This window comes from Notamacropus eugenii, chromosome 5 (genome assembly GCF_028372415.1).
Source record: "Notamacropus eugenii isolate mMacEug1 chromosome 5, mMacEug1.pri_v2, whole genome shotgun sequence".
In the NCBI taxonomy this organism is placed as follows: domain Eukaryota; kingdom Metazoa; phylum Chordata; class Mammalia; order Diprotodontia; family Macropodidae; genus Notamacropus; species Notamacropus eugenii.
The window spans coordinates 236,845,654-236,861,800 of record NC_092876.1 but is presented as its reverse complement, the minus strand read 5'-3'; the positions used below and the strand labels follow the sequence as shown (position 1 = coordinate 236,861,800).

Below are 16,147 nucleotides of genomic sequence, written 5' to 3'. Positions count from 1 at the left end.
AAAAGAACGAGAACAAGATAACAGTAATAACTTTAATAACAGTTAAAAATAGTAATGGCAATAATTATAACAGTAATAACGATAGTCTGACAATATACAAGGTACTTTCTTCACACCAACCCTGTAAGGTTGGTAGTACAAGCATTAGTACCCCCTTTTACTAAGAAAGAAACTGAAGCTTGGAAAAGTAGTTTTCCCGTAGTCAAGTTGTTGTGTTTGTCCTTTGTTCTCAAAGAGGACCATGACATCAAGATGGTGACATGACTTGCAGTTGACTTTGATTTGAGTGACGGAGGGCTGTGCAAGGTCACCAGCCTCACTTTCTCCTCCTGAGCCATCTGGGTCCAGTGGCCAGATATTCATCAGGATGACTGGAGATGGCCCAGGATGTAGACCCTGGCCCTTTCAGGTTAAGGTCTTGTCACATTCTCACTTTGAGTGAGATACACCCATTCAATGAATAGGCTTCTTTAAGTTACTCAAGGGAAGTCCCCTTTAATTAAAAAAAAAAAATCAAACTGGGATGGGAAGACCCTCAGGGTTCCTGGGTCAAAGAGAAACAGTTACTATTTAGTTATTACTAAAAAACTAAAATCCCATAGTCATACCAGCTAGCTAGCAGCCAAACAGAGACACTAGTGTTAGGAGATACTTTACATTCAGGAAAACAGAGAGATAGATATGATTAAAAATTCAGGAAGCAGAAGAAAACTTCAAAGTCCTTAATTCAACCTTCTCCCCACTTTTAGACTCTGCCCTTTCCAATAACTCTCTTTCAACTTCTCTATTCTTGAATCTTTTTCAAATTCTGTTTTCTCCATGTGGAGGCCCAAGTCAAAAACAGGTTACATAATTTACAAACTGAATATGCTTAGGAACCTCCTAATTGTTTCATAGACTTGGATCGAGCCCAAGGGTGGAGAACTTGCTGCCTCAAGGCCACATGTGGCCTTCTAGGCCCTCAAGTGTGGCCCTTTGACTGAATCCAAACTTCACAGAACAAATCCCCTTAATTAAAGAATTTGTTCTGCAAAACTTGGACTAAGTCAAAAGGCCACACCCAAGGACCTGGAAGGTACGTGTGGCCTCAAGGCTGCAGGTCCCCACCCTTGATCTACCTATTGAGAAGATTCTAGGAAAGACCAGTAATAACCATAATCCTCTTCCCCTCCTTCCCCACCTCCAGTTAGGTTATAAATTCCTTAAGATCAGGATCTGTTTTGTCCTTTTTATTCTACATATCCCAGGCACTTAACAGAATAACTTACACAAAACTTAGATTTCATTGGTATAGGGTTTCCCAGGAAATTTTCTCTAACAATGCAGGTTGATACCTACCCTACAATTTAGTCTTAGAGAGTCACCTGAAACACTGAGAGTTTGAATAAATGATTTACCCAGGGTTACACAGCCAATATGTGTCAGAGGCAAGAAGACTTGAGTCATCCTGTTGACTCCATGACCAGCTCTCTATCGACTATTTGTATATATATGTATATATATAGATATATATATGTATGTATGTACGTATGTATCATAGTGTCTTACACATCTCAAGAACTGAACAATGGCTTCGTCAGTTGACTAATCAGGAAATGTGTTCTTTGGATCTGAAAGTGGCTCTGTTTCATTCTAAAGTCAGTGATGTATCTCTGGAATTTTTAAAAGAATCATCTAAATAGTCTAAAGACTGTGGGGACTAAAGTCAAGCTAGGTGGCAGCAATTTCTTCCATCATCTGATAGTCAGCATTGGCTGCGGGTGATATAAGGCACCTCCCTTCAGCTTTTAAAGCTGTTACTGGTTCTGAATTTCTAATCAAATCTGACCAGAAGAAGCCTGAGCACTTAAGGAAGGAAGTGGCTGATGGGAACACCTCCCCATCCTCACACCTGTCATTTTCATTGTGTCCAGGAAAAGGTCATCAGAGGTCACCCTACATGAAAAATTCTTTCTTCTGTCATTTCTCAAATAATTACTGAAAAATTCAGTGATTTCAAAATTCATCCTTCTAATTATCATTTTATCTCAGCCCTGAACTGAGCAGTAGTTATCATCCAGTTGCTAAGGCTGTAGAAAATACAGAAAAGAGACCATCGAAGGCACAGATCAAACATTCTGTACCCCATCAACTGGCCCTGGCTTGTTTGTACATTAGCTTGGTGGATTTTTTCATTGGACCTTACAGGCCACACAGGCCAGCCCTTTCACTTTTATAGATTCACTTTTATAGAGACCCCAGAGAAAAATGAAATGACTTGCTTATAGCATCAAAATTAGTAAGTGGCAGAGTTGAAATTTGTTCAGTAGATTACTTGACTGCAAATAAAGGACTCTTACTGTCTCTCCATGCTGAACCACTGGATTCATTGAGGATTCCAACTTAAAAATTCACTGGGGCATTGATAGGTAGGTATTAAACAGGCTATAGAGAATGGCAAAAGTAACTTCTGTGGATTTGTAACAATTCCACTCTCAAAAGCTTTATAAAGTCATTGCTGTTCCCTAGCATATGTCCTTTTTCCCTGTTGTCTTATGATGCATTATTTCTTCTGGTTAAAAAAAATAACACTGGAAACATTTAACAGGTCATTCTATCCCATATTACTCAATGTGTTTTTCCAGAGTAGCCTGAAAGGAAATGTTGGGTTATATGAACCACAGAGGATTGCTGACGAGGGTACCACCTAGAAAGATGGTGGGCAGGCTATAGAATTAAAGACTATATTTCTGTCCTTTTAAAATTTGAAGTTAAGTGGGGGAAGGTACCTTAGAAAATGATTTCATTATCTGAATCCCGCATTTGGTAACAATCAATTGGTCAGTCAACAAGTATTTAAGCACCTACTAAATGCTACACACTATGTTAGGTGATAGGGATACAAAGACAAAAATAAAACAACAATTCTTGCCTTCAGGTAGCTCATATTCTATCAGGTAAATCAATATATATGCAAATAAGCATCTACAAATATATAAAAATAAATACAAGGTAAATTTGGGAAGGGAGGCACTCGCAGGTTGGAGTGTCAGAGAAGTCTTTCTGTGGAAGCGTCTCTCGAGCAAAATTTCAAAGGTAAAAGGGGATTCTGAGTGGTTAAATTGATGCTGGGGAAGCATTCCAGGTGTGGGGGACAATGCAAAGTCAATAAGATGAGAGAAAGAGAGGATATAATGAGGATGAAAAGGCCGAGAGTTAGAAGGGACTTCAGTGTGGTGTAGCAGAATGAGTGCTGGATTTGGAGTTAGCAAATTGGGGGTGAAGTTCTACTTAAGCTACTTATTATCTGTATGATCTCAGACAAGCCACTTAACCTTGTACAGCCTCAATTTTTCGTTTGTAATATGAGGGGAGTTGGACTAGGTGATTTCTAGGTCATCTAGTGAATAAAATCACTGGACCTAGAGTCAGGAAGATGTGAATTCAAATCTAGTCTCAGACACTAGCCGTGTGATCTTGGGCAAGTCATTTAACCTCTGATTGCTTTAATGCCCTGGAGAAGGAAATGCTAAACTATTCCAGTAGCTTTGCCAAGAAAATCCCATGGGCGGTGTGGTCTATGGGGTCCGAAGAGGACTGACCAGCTGAACAACAACAGTATAACTGTGTGTCTTCATTGTATGTGATTAAAAGCAAATATTTACAAAACACAGTTCAGAAATGAACTTTGTCCTGTCATTCCATTTCATTTAAGGGTAGATATTCTAGACATCTTAAAATTAGAATATCACAACTGGCTATTTTTATTTTAAATTTCCAGCTGTCCATATTCAGAGGGATCACCGATGGTGTAGAACAGAGTTGTGGATGTGAAGTCAGAGGACCTGGATTTGAATCCCGACTATCTCCTACTACCTGTGTGACCCACAGAAAGTCCCTTCACCTTTCATGATACCACTTTCTTCATCTGTAAAATAAGGAAGTTGGACCAGGTAATTTCTAAGATCTCTTCCAGCTCTAAAATCCTATCATTTACTTTATTTGTTCTGGATCCAGTGGGCAAGAATAAATACATTTCTGGTGGAGCAGAATCAAGGCAAGAGTGCCTCTTTTCAGTTCTGTTCACTAAGCACCAAATTTTCTGGGAAGAAATATCATTCACTGGACATGTCAAGACCACAGCTTGGTAGTCTAGAAAGTAGAGACAGTCTCGTATAGTGGACATAGAATCAGTTACAGATCTCACTCCCACCTCTGACACTTACTACTTGTGTGAGTTAAGCAATTTGACCTCCCTCAGCCTTATTTTTTTCACCTGTAAAATGAGAAGATTGGATTCAGTGGCCTCAAAGGTCCCTTCTAACTCTAAATTTGTGATGCTATGACAGCTTGACTTGGAGTCAAGAAGGAACTATCTCAGTCTCTTCATGTGTAAAATTGGGATAATAATACCTAGTTCACATGGTTGTTATGAGATTCAAATGCGATAGCATTTGTAGTGTGTTTTGCAAACCTCAAAGTGATATATAACTGTTGGCTACTGATATTTTCTTAGGATCCTATAAAATACATCCTCACACAATCATCTCAATAGCAGACTTAAGAATATGGGGGATAGCACTCCAGAGAGGTCCAGAACCCCATGCCAAAAAATAAAAATATAAAATTGTGTAATGCTTCCATATTTCAAAAAATCTATTTTTTCATTCACATGGGCATTACCACCACTGATGCAGATAATGAACTCCCATCACCACTATCACCACTACCTCATGCCTAAGTCAGTTTCATGAGTTGCTATAGCCAAAAAAAAAAAAAAAATCACCCGCTGTCTAACCTTCTGGAAATTAACCTCTCCAAACTGAACTAGGCTAGTCTTTGGACTCTAGACAGAGAATCTCTCTTTAGGCCTGAAAGCTTGTTAGCACCTGGCCAGGTCTGCCCTCCATTGACCTGATCCTCAAGAACCACCTTTCATCTGTCATTAGGACTTTGAAACTTTGCAGGACTTGCTACATCTTCTTCAAGAATTCAGTAGAGGGGGAAGGCCCTTTACGGCACCTCTCAATTCATTCCTATACCCTGATCATTTTTTCTATAGCTTGCATTCTCAAATTGCTAAACTTATATAGGTAGTAAGTGTCAGAGGTGGGAATGAAATCTCTAACTGGGTTCTATTTCCACTATACCACACTGACTCTACTTTGTGGACTACCAAATGACTCAGGCACAAATTTTCTTAATAATCGCCACTTCCACATACCTCCTTCCTGCTATCAAGAATTAGGCAAAGGGTGCTATAAATCCAGGTTTAACCTCCACTGAAACAAGTTTGGCTACTTGTCTCCACAGAGCCATGTAGAGATTTGTTTTTTAATTCTTTCTTCTTTGAATTGTTGTTTTCAGTACATCAGCATCCCACTTCCTCCAGCTTATTACTTTAATTTTTGTGTGTGTGTGTGGAAAGAGTAATTTCTGCTGGCCACCAGTCCAGCCTAGCCAAACAGTCTGATGATCGAGTGTTGCCTGAGGAAACCAGCTAGTATATTTTCATGTTTTTGCATGACTTCATGGAACAATTTCTCATTTGCTAGTCTTGGCAGAGGTTACCCTCTGAACTCAAGTGTGCACGTGCGCACACACACACACACACACACACACACACACACACACACACACACACACACACACACACACTGAATTTCATTAATATCCAGTATCAGGTTTGCAAGGATAAGTGATTCACGAAGTTCAAATTGAAATGATGTCCTTATTTCACCCTTGGCCTGCTTTTCAGCTTTCTGAGAATTCTATAGAACTCTTCTGGGTAAAGAGTCCCAACTGATGTGTATCAAGGTCTTCTGACCTTGATTGATTATATCAACTCTAAGTTTAATAAAAGTCATTATTACTTTTGTTTTCATCAAAACAGCTCAGTTTTCATCTTTTCCTTTTTTATTTCTATGTGAAGTTCATTATCTTTGCTACTAATATGTTTTCTGGAGTGTTTCCTTAAGGAGTCAGTTTTCTGTGAGCTAACCCATTTACTCCTGTCATGAAGCTGGTAATAAACATTCTGTAGTATCTTAAGAGTAAGCCATCACTACCATCACTTGATTTTTTATCTTTCATATTTCTGAGGTCAATGAGCATTTGTAAGGGTTTCAGACCATAAATGTCATGAGACTATATTGTGTCCGTAGAGTTATGCCTTTAAAAAATACCTTTCAGACTATTTGCTTCTTTCCAACCAGTAGCCATACAAGTACACAGAAAAAGCTACAGTGGGAATCTAGCTTTCAATGTAATGTAAGTTTTTAAAATTAAAATATGCAAATTCATGAAAAATTATCTTTCAAAAATACTTGTGTCAACTACTTGTTGTTCAATCATGTCCAACTCTTTGTGACCCCATTTGGGGTTTTCCTGGCAAAGACAATGGAGTGGTTTGCCATTTCCTTCTCCACCACATTTTACATATGAAGGAAGTGAGGCAAACAGAGGTAAGTGATTTGCCCAGGGTCATACAAACTAGTAAGTGTCTGAGGCCAGATTTAAAGTCATAAAAATGAGTCTTCCTGACTTCAGGCCCAGCACTCTATCCATTATACTACGTAGCTGCTCGACTGTGCTAACTATAGTGTGATGCAATAAAAGGAAGATTGGCTTTAAATCAAAGGGCTTGAGTTCAAATTCCACCTCTAACTATTTACTACCTGGCCCTGAGTTCCTTCAGCTGCAGAATGAGGGGGTTTAGATAGATATGCTTTAACGTTTCTTACAGTATTAAATTCTATGAAACATAGAGTTTGAAGTAAAAAGCAATTTTAATCACTTCTTTCTTGGTCTTTTTAAAACAGTGACAAAATTACCTTCTTAAGATGTAAGTCCAATTGTGCAGTATCCTGCTAAAAATTTGGTGTTTCCTGATTATACTTCTAGGAAAAGTACAAACTCCTCAGGCTGACATTTAAAGACCTTCCTACTTTGGTTCCCACCTAGAATAGTTGTCCCCTTCTCTCTCTCTCTCTCACACACACACACACACACACACTCCATTCCAGGCTGACTGATCTATACTTGCGGCGTTCTAGCGTCTGCCTTTGGGCCTTCTCACAGGTTCTCCCCACCATGCCTAACACTCACTTACTCCATCACTCCACCTCTTATAATTTCAGCTTCCTTCAGGGCTCAACTCCATTCAGTTCATTTTCATTCATTCATTATTTAACACTTACTACCTGCCAAGCACCGTGCTTGGTGCTGGGCCTATAGAAAAATCAAATAGTACTTGCCCCCAGGGAGCTTATATTCTACTGACGGGAAACAACATGTACACAAATAAGTATGTGCAGAATATATGCATGTGGGTATGGTACATACAAAGTAAATTTGAGAGGATAACTCTAATAACTAGGGGAGGGTGAGGAAAGTCTTCCTGTAGGAGCTGATGCTTGGACTGTGCTTTGAAGGAAGTTATGATGGAAAAGAAGAGCAAGTCAGTTTGGTGGACTGCTTATGTAAAGACTTGGAGGCTGGAGATGGAATTTCAAAAACTGTTCCCTGTGGAACAATGAGTAGACCAGTTTAATTCATGCACTGCTTCCTACTGGAAACCTTTTCTGATCCTCCTAGTGGTTAGTGTTTTTTCCTGCTTTGTTTTATTTCCCTAGTGAAAAATGTAAGCAGCATTAAGGCTAGCACTGTTTTATTTTGCCTTTGTATTCCCAGCATTTAGCACACATAATAAATTCATCTTTGACTGGATTGGAAGTGACCCGAAAAACCCTTTCATGAAGATTAAATTTTGAAAAGACTAAAAAAAAATTGAAGCCAGTTAATTCTAACAAAACAGTAATATGCGTCCTATGTGTAGCACGATAATAAATATTACAATAAATATAAATGTTCTATATGGTACAACAAACGTACCGTATAGTACAATATATAGTACTATATTTTGAGTTGAAAGAGACCTTAGAGGTCATACCATTTTTGAGAATTTATCTTTCAATTCTCTGGCTTTGGCACTGCTTTTTAAAAGTATTAATATGCTTGTAATCTTTGAAGAATCTGCAGTATGATACTGGACCAACTATCTCTTTGACCCTGAATTGTTTCTCCACTTAGCTTGTATCCTTCCATTTTCCCTGCCTTTCTTTGAGCATTTTTCAGGTGATTTCGTCTAACAAGCCCAAACAAAGCTCTGAGAATGTAACACAGGGATCTGCATTTTTATCCTTCGTTCGACTATGAGAGGTTAAACATGAAGACGAAAAAGACAGTGATGGAAAATAGTTAGAAACCAGAGTTGTGAATAGATGGGTATCTAGATAAGAAAACAATAATAATCATGGCTTTTCGTCTTATCCCTGAACAGTATTGTTTACTAAGCTGAGGAAGTAGATGAATAGAAAGTTCCTTAAAAAAACAAAAACAAAAACAAAAAACCCCACTAGAACAATGATACAAACGTTGTATAACTAATAATCATGGTCTTGGAGAAAAAAATAAAAAATTCCTCTATTCCCTTTCCTTAAAGATGTGGAGGATTATGAGTACAAGGTATTGCATATGCTGTCAGACATGGGAGTACTGTTGGTTGATTCTATTTAATTTTTTTTTATTCCAAAGGAAAAAGACTCCCTGGGTAAAGACTGTGGGAAGTATAATATATTCAAATATGATTGAGATATAAAAGCAATATGCAGCAATAAAATTGTTAATTTTTAAAAGGATAAAAAGGTTCCTCAGCTAAAGGCCTTTGTACTTTGGAAAATAAAATGTCCCTTTGGCTCTTCTCACATTGGCTTTCTGAAAAACCTTGGCCAAGAATTGCTTAATACCTAGAATTTTTTCTGAGTGGCTTAAGCCTCATCTTGACTCTGGGCACTGAGCTAAGATTTTTTTGTGCCTGACTGCCACCGTCTTGTGGTGCCAGTGTCTAATGTGAGGAGCAGGGCTGTTGTTTCACTTTTTTAGAGTCATTAAGCCTTGCTTAGGACTGTTTTCTGCCAACTTAGTATACATTAATAAAAGAAACAGCAGCCACTTTGTGCCACCTTTGAAAACATTCATTTAAGAGGTATAGTGGAAGAAGTCTTGGACTTGGAGACAGAGGACCCGGGTTTGAGTTCCTCCTCAGACATTTCCTAGATGTCTGCTGCTAGATAAGGTGCTTTGTCCTGATAAGCCTCAGTTTCCCCATCTATAATAGAAGGATAATATTACCTTCTTACCTACAAGAGGCATAATGAACACAATGATGACCTACGCAGAACATTGTATAATTATAAAATGGGACTTATTATTACCCTTCAGTAATTATTGGTGCAAAGGAGCCATGAAATTAAACATGAGCTTTGGTGCTTTCGGCATGATTGCAGTGGAAAGAGTTTGGGATTTAAACTCAAAAGACTTAGTTTCAAATCCCAGCTCTCCTATTTACTACCTTCCTTTGACCTTGAGCAAGTGATTTTAGCCCTCTGAGCCTCAGTCTACTCTTCTATAAAATGAGGAAATTGGAATAGTTGACTCAGGTCTTCTTCAGATATGTATGTTCCAAAGGGCATCAAAGAGAAGACTCACTTTTCTGGGGAAAGTTTTGAGCAAGTAGTAGTATTCAGGTGCCATCTCCCCATACCACCAGTGATATGAATTCAATTCGACAAATTGTTATTAAGGGACAGCTAGGAGTCACAGTGGATAGAACTCTGGGCCTGGAGTCAGGAAGACTCATCTTCCTGACTTTGAATATGGCTTCAGACACTTCCTAGATGCAAATCGCTTAACTGTGTTTGCCTCAGTTTCCTCATCTGTAAAATGAGCTGGAGAAAGAAATGACAAACCACTCCTGTATCTTTGCCAAGAAAATCCCAAATAGGGTCACAGAGAGTTGGACAAGACTGAAATGGCTGGACAACAAGAAATCATTAAGCGATTTCAGGGACCAAGGCGTTAGGTTCCATGGATGCAATGATAAGTGAAAAATTGTCCCTGCCCTCAAGGAGATTACTTTTACTTAGAAAGAGTTAACATAAAGTAAATGACTAAACATAACTTTAAGGAGCTCAGAGTGCTACCAGCTAGGGGAGTCTGAAGGCTTGTAAGCAGTGATACATACTGAGCCTTCAGGGACGCTAGATATTCTAAGAAGTTAAGATAGTAGATCCCCAATTCTAGTTTGCCTGGTGAACTCAGCCCGTTCTCTAATCAAAGGAAAATATTGCAATGACCTTAAAAGAGAGTTAGCATTCTCAGCACAAAACTAATGTTTAAAAAATATTTGTTGAATTCAATTAAATTCTAGCCCTCTTTTGTCTTTCTTTCTGTTCACCTTTTGTGAGAAATTATATTAATGAGGAAAGAATGCATAATTGGATGTATATGAAGCCATCCACTGTACCAGCAATGTATGTCATTACAGAAAGGGACGTTAGCCCAGGTAATTGTGCAGGGCATAGATCTGACCAAGCTCTTCTCCTGCTTCTCCTCCTCTAACTCCTCAGCCTGGTATTTAACGTCCACTCTCCTGCCCAAATGTCATCACATAAACCCTACCCTATGTTTAGAATACACTCATTCATTCACTATTCAATAAGCATTTATAAAGCAGCTAATATGGGCAAGACTCTGTCCCACATTCTGGGGTTATGAAACCGAAAACAAAGCAGCCCCTGGCCTCACTGAGTTTCCATTCTACTGAGGGAAAGCAACATGTAGATGAAAATACAAGATAATTTCAGTGGAAGGGACTCTAACAACCTGAGAGATCACTCCAGGCTTCGTGGCTGATGGCACTTGATATGAAGTGCCCAGAAGGCATTTGAAGAGAGCTAAAGAGTCCAAGAAACACAAAGAGAAAGAAGTGCATTTCAGGTATAGAGAACAGCTCCATGCAAAGGCAGGAAGGTGGGAGATAGGCTATTATCAAGTAGGACAAGTAGGCCAGGTTGGTTGACTATAAAGAGCATAAGGGGGAGGAATATGAAAGCAGTCTAGAAACAAAATTGGTTGGAGCCAGACTATGATGGACTTGCTTGAAATACCAGGCAGAAGAGGTGGTGTTTTATCCTGCCTAGAGGCAGGCAGAAATATAAATTAGAAGGCTATTTCAGTCCTCCAGCTGATAGGTGATGAGGGCTTAAATTAGGGTGGTGGCCACACAAATGGAGAGAACAGATGAGAGGATTGCTAGGAAGATAGAATCAACAAGACTTAGCAGCTGACTGGACAAGTGGGGGTGGGGTGAGGGGGACATGAGGGAGAGCGAAGAGTTGGGGGTGACTCCATCATTATGAGCCTAACTGACTGGGAGGAACAAAGGGCTTTCATTTCCCTTTTACCTCTTCCTTTCAAATTCCTTTACCTTTCAGCCCCCAGAATAGTAGAGTTCAGTACATAGTAGGTTCTTAGTCAATACTTATTGACTGATTGGTTGAAGAAGCCCTTCCCTAATGCCCCTTATTTCATATGCCTTCCCTCTATTGTTTATCTCCAAATTATGGTGAATGTGTCTTGTTTGTACATAGTTATTTGTAAGTTGTCTTGAAAGCAGACTGTTTTGTTCCTTTTCTTTGTATCCTCAGTGCTTAGCGCTGTGCTTGGCACATAGTAGGTGCTTAATAAATGTTTGTTGACTCATTAACAGAATATTAATTGATTCCTCCAAGTCTCAGGTTAAGCATCACCTCCCTTAGGAAGCCTTCCTTGATACCTCCCCGTTGTTATCATCCTCTTCCCACTCAAATCATCTCGTATTGATGTATTTCTGTATGTTATATTCCTGCCAGTTGAATATAGGGCCCTTAATATACTTTTGTTTTTGTCTTTTTATCCGTAGAACCTAGCCCAACATAATAAGCAAATAATTGTTTGCTGCATTTCAAAAATTTAATTGATGGTATCAGTGGATATTTTTTGAGACAGGCTCATTTTCCCCAATCCCAATGGACTGTATTGACAATGCATTTTTGCTTATTGTTAATATAATTTTGCTTCTGAATGGGAAGATCTTCCCATCTATTAATAGACCTGCCCATTTAGGGGAGTTTGATTAGGGAAGATTTGTAGGAAGGCCCACATCTTTTGTTAGTTTTCTAATGAGGCACTGGTTCTCAAGAGTTGCGATGCCCTCTGGCTCTGAAAAATGGATACATACTCTGAGGTGAGGTTTTATTTTGCGGCTTAGTTTTTGGAAGAAGGTTTATGTGCCGGATGAGACTCTGGGAAGCTGCTAAGCAGCCCCCCTGCCCCCTGGCTTTGAAAAGCAGATGTTGGTGTTTTTGTCTCTGGTAACTATGTATGTATGTTCAGACAGTTGCATCTGTCTGTTGATTAGTGATGTATGTATTGCTTATGTTCAGGCAACTGGAAGCCCTGTCTGTTGATTTAGATTTCTCTGTATTTTCTCTGAAGTTCAGAGTGCTGGTTTTTTCCCCTGAACTAAGTGAATGATACATATGCTTGATTAAAGTAATTGTTGGACCCTCAAAAGTTGCTTATCTTTTAGGAACACAGATCTAAGAATCTGTGATAGCAGGTCCTCCTGTGTATGTCAGGGTCCTTGCTTTTACATGGACTTTGAAAACTATTTATAGAACTGGCATAAAAAACCTTCCAAAATATGTATCTACTTTTTTCACTTTATATTATGAGTTAAAGGAAGCACATCAAGCTTTAGGCTTAGGTGGTTCCATGATATAGTAATATCTGGAAGAAAGAAGGTTAATTAATTAAACAACTTCTTGGGGTCCCCTCAAGGCCTCTGACCTGATGGAAGCCAAAACTGGTTCACCCACTTGTTGCTTGAAGAGTCTACTTTCATCCCTGGACCAGGAGAAAGGCACTCGGTGTTTAGAAGCATAAAGTACAGACATACATATTTCAAACGTATCATCTGGGCTAAAGACTAATTTCTTTGTTTTTTAGGTATTTTTCACAGGCTCTAGACTCTTTTTTGAGTCAGAGAAAGCTATACATGTGAAAGGAAATTGTAGGCAACCTTTAGTCCAGCCAGGAAAGTAAGAAAAGTGAGTGGTTAGACACTAACTTGGTTACTCAGTGAAGTGCCATGTGACTTTCCCACCGTGTCTCCCAGTAGGCAGGCACATGTCCGGGATGGGGTTGGAAGTGTTGCATCTCTTCACAGGGTTCTGCCTTTCTCAGCATCTTGGCTGAAACCAAGTTGATTTGAATAGAGTGACCCTGGCTTTGTAGTTACATCTCCAACTCAGAAGACTTGGCCACTCAGCTCTGCTGCTGATTGATAGGGAAAACAGACTGCCTGAAAAACAAAGTTTTTTTCCCCTCATCTCTTCCAATTTGTCTGAAGTAGGATAGTCTGACAGCACAAAGGAAATATTGTGGACTATGCTCCCAGTTGGAAGGTAGTGAAGTAGAAATTCCTTCACTGAAATAAAGATCCAGGCAGTGGCAATATGGCACCCAGCACTCATTATCCAAAAAAGGCACTTTGTGAGCTCATGAGAGCCATATTTCTTAGTGGATCTCTATTATAAATGGCTGCTTCCCCCTTCCCACACCAGTAGTTAAATGGCCCATTCTGTAGCTCTGTGAAATTAACTTAATTTAAGTCATTTGAAGATTTTCTCTCAGTCTCATTCAGGTACAAGGAGAAGTGGGTGGTCTGTTGAAGAAGGAAATTCCATAACTTCCCTTAAACAGTGACCAGTGTGAGAAAAACAAGCCAAAAAGGCCCTGGGGACTTGAAACGTGGTTTGTGTGTTGCAGAAAAGACCAATCAGGAAAGTAAATAGTCTATATTTGAAAAATTACTAAATGGCCCATTTTGCTTCCCATCTCCCCTCTGAACCTCCCCACCACCACCACCTATAAGATGTTAGCTTTCTTTAAAATTTGATGTTGCTCTTCACCCTGTGTGAGACAAATAAGGAACTACAGTTAGGGGCAGCAATTTATTATCATAACCTCCCTCCAGGTCAACTACTTCCTGTGGCATAATCACCACAGCCCTTCCTTCTCTCTCAACTACTTCTGCTCCTGTGCTTTCCTCCTTCCACCTTAACCCCTTTCCCTCCATGACTCTTTAAGGTCTGCAAAGCATTTTACAGACTCTATCTCTATCTCATTTGATCCCTATACATTTGTGTAAGGGAAGTGCTATTATTATCCCCATTTTACAGATGAGAAAACTGAGGCTGGGAAAGAGGAAGTAACTTACCCAGGATCACAGAGCTAGTACGTATCTGAGGCAAGATTCAAAGTCAGATCTGTCTTCACTTTGAGTCAGGAACTCTAGTCACTCTAGCCACACTAGTCATCACTTAAAATATTGCTAGACCATCAAGCTACCTGAGGTCAGGGAATGAGTCTTATCCAACATTTGATCTCCCCTTATAAATAGTGTCTGATGCAGGATTCAGACTTTCTTCTTTTCCACTCTAAGTCCAGAACTTGAGCCTGTATGTTGCCTAGCTACCCACAAAGACAAACTTATAGATTCTCCTACTTCTAAGGGACTGGATTAGATAACCTCATATGATGACCTCTTCTCATACTTCTTCTCTGGGGCGAAGCTTGTTCTTTGTAACTGTGCAACATTTATTTTCAGTTGATTTTTAGTGGTTCTTTTTACATTCTTATTGTCATTGTGTACGTTGTTTTCTGAACTTTGCTTATCCCTTTGTATCTGTATTCATCCTACTACTCCCTAAATGTTGGGAATTTTCCTAACTGGGAGCTCAGAGCAATTATAACATAACTAAGAACTTTTCTTTTAAAATAAATTTCTTAAAACTGAAGAAGTAGGAACCAAGTGAACTTTAGAGGTCATACTGCTCCCAAGTTTAAAATAAGCTAAGTATTATAACAAGGTGGTACAAAGCATTTAAAGATTTCAGTGCCTTAGAAATAAGATGGGTAAGTCTGTCTTTACTCTATGGCTATCCTAAGAACTGAGTTTGAGTACTGACTTAGACACTACTTAAAAGGTGAGATCACATGTTAGACAATACTCATTACCTGCCCTCAGACAGCCTAATGTCTAGTAATGTGGTAAGTGGTGGTGAGTTTCCCAGGCTAGCCTATCAAAGTCTGCTTACCCATAACAAAATGAAATTATTGTCCTACTATTAGTAATTATCTGTGGAGTACTTGGGCGCCACATGGAGAGTTTTCCTTCCCCGTAGATGCTGTTTCAGACAAAATTTTGAAATGAGTTCTGTTTGTTTTGTTTATTTTCCTGTATAGCTAACATGGGCTGGAAGTCAGAACATATGGATTCTCTTTCTGGAATTACTCTTTACCATCTGTATAATCTTGGTCAAATCACTTTCCCTTTCTGGACTTCAGTTTCCACAACTGTAAAAAATGAATTGACTGGATCAGATGGTCTTTAAGATTACTTCTAATGTGATGATATATTTCTCTCTCTCTCTCTTCCTGTCTTCCTTTCTTCTATCCAGAGATTCAGGACTTACATATTATTTCTAAGTCTCCCACTGAGGTACCCCAGCCAATCTAATTATTCATGCAAAGTTTTCCAAAATCACACTCCTTCCCCTAAGTATCTAACTTCAAAATCGCCCTGGGCAGATGTTTTCAATTAGGTATTAAAAGGAAAGCAGACTGAACTAATCTACAACAAATTGTTAATAACTAATGATTCATTGATCCTCCTAGAGATGTTTTCAATTTAAAAAGAAGTGGCTTGTTAATACCAAAATAACAATAATAAAAATAGTTCTGTTGGGACTTCAGACTTTGAAGTAAATGAAAATGAAAGAAAACTCAGTTTGGGGGGTGATGTTTTTTAGGGGGGCAGTAACTGTGGTGACATTCTTCTGGAGACAGCTTCCCCCAAACTGTTCCAGTTTCCCACATCTTTTCTTCCTTTCCACAACTTTCTCTTGGGCCAGCTGGAGTTCCAGCAGCGGACCCTGGGCCCACCCTTCTTATTTGAGTTGTTTGTCCAAGGCTGTATGAAGGCAGGAGTACATATACTCCCAGTGGTCTGAATGCTTCCATGGAATTCTCTTAGCTGGCAAGTCAGGCAGATGTTGTGTGCTGCTGTGGCCTGTGGGGATCATTGGTGATTCTTGTGACTCTTCACATCCGGTGACTGTTCCAGCCAGTGTAGGGAGGGGAGACTTTTCTGGGCACATCTCACTATGATCCTTCCTTCCACAAAGGCCACATGTTGGAATGAAGGGCTGGCCTTCAAATT

At 39.3% G+C, this 16,147-nt stretch overlaps 1 protein-coding gene across 5 annotated transcripts in view; it reads left to right on the top strand.

Annotated features, from left to right (window-relative positions):
- WIPF1 (WAS/WASL interacting protein family member 1) overlaps positions 1–16,147 on the top strand; it is a 168,291-nt gene that overhangs the window by 86,016 nt on the left and 66,128 nt on the right. For all 5 annotated transcript variants that reach the window (XM_072612371.1, XM_072612373.1, XM_072612375.1 and 2 more), the window contains exon 2: positions 3,761–3,932. The gene's annotated coding sequence lies outside the window, so the exon portion shown is untranslated. The remainder of the gene's footprint in view (positions 1–3,760; positions 3,933–16,147) is intronic.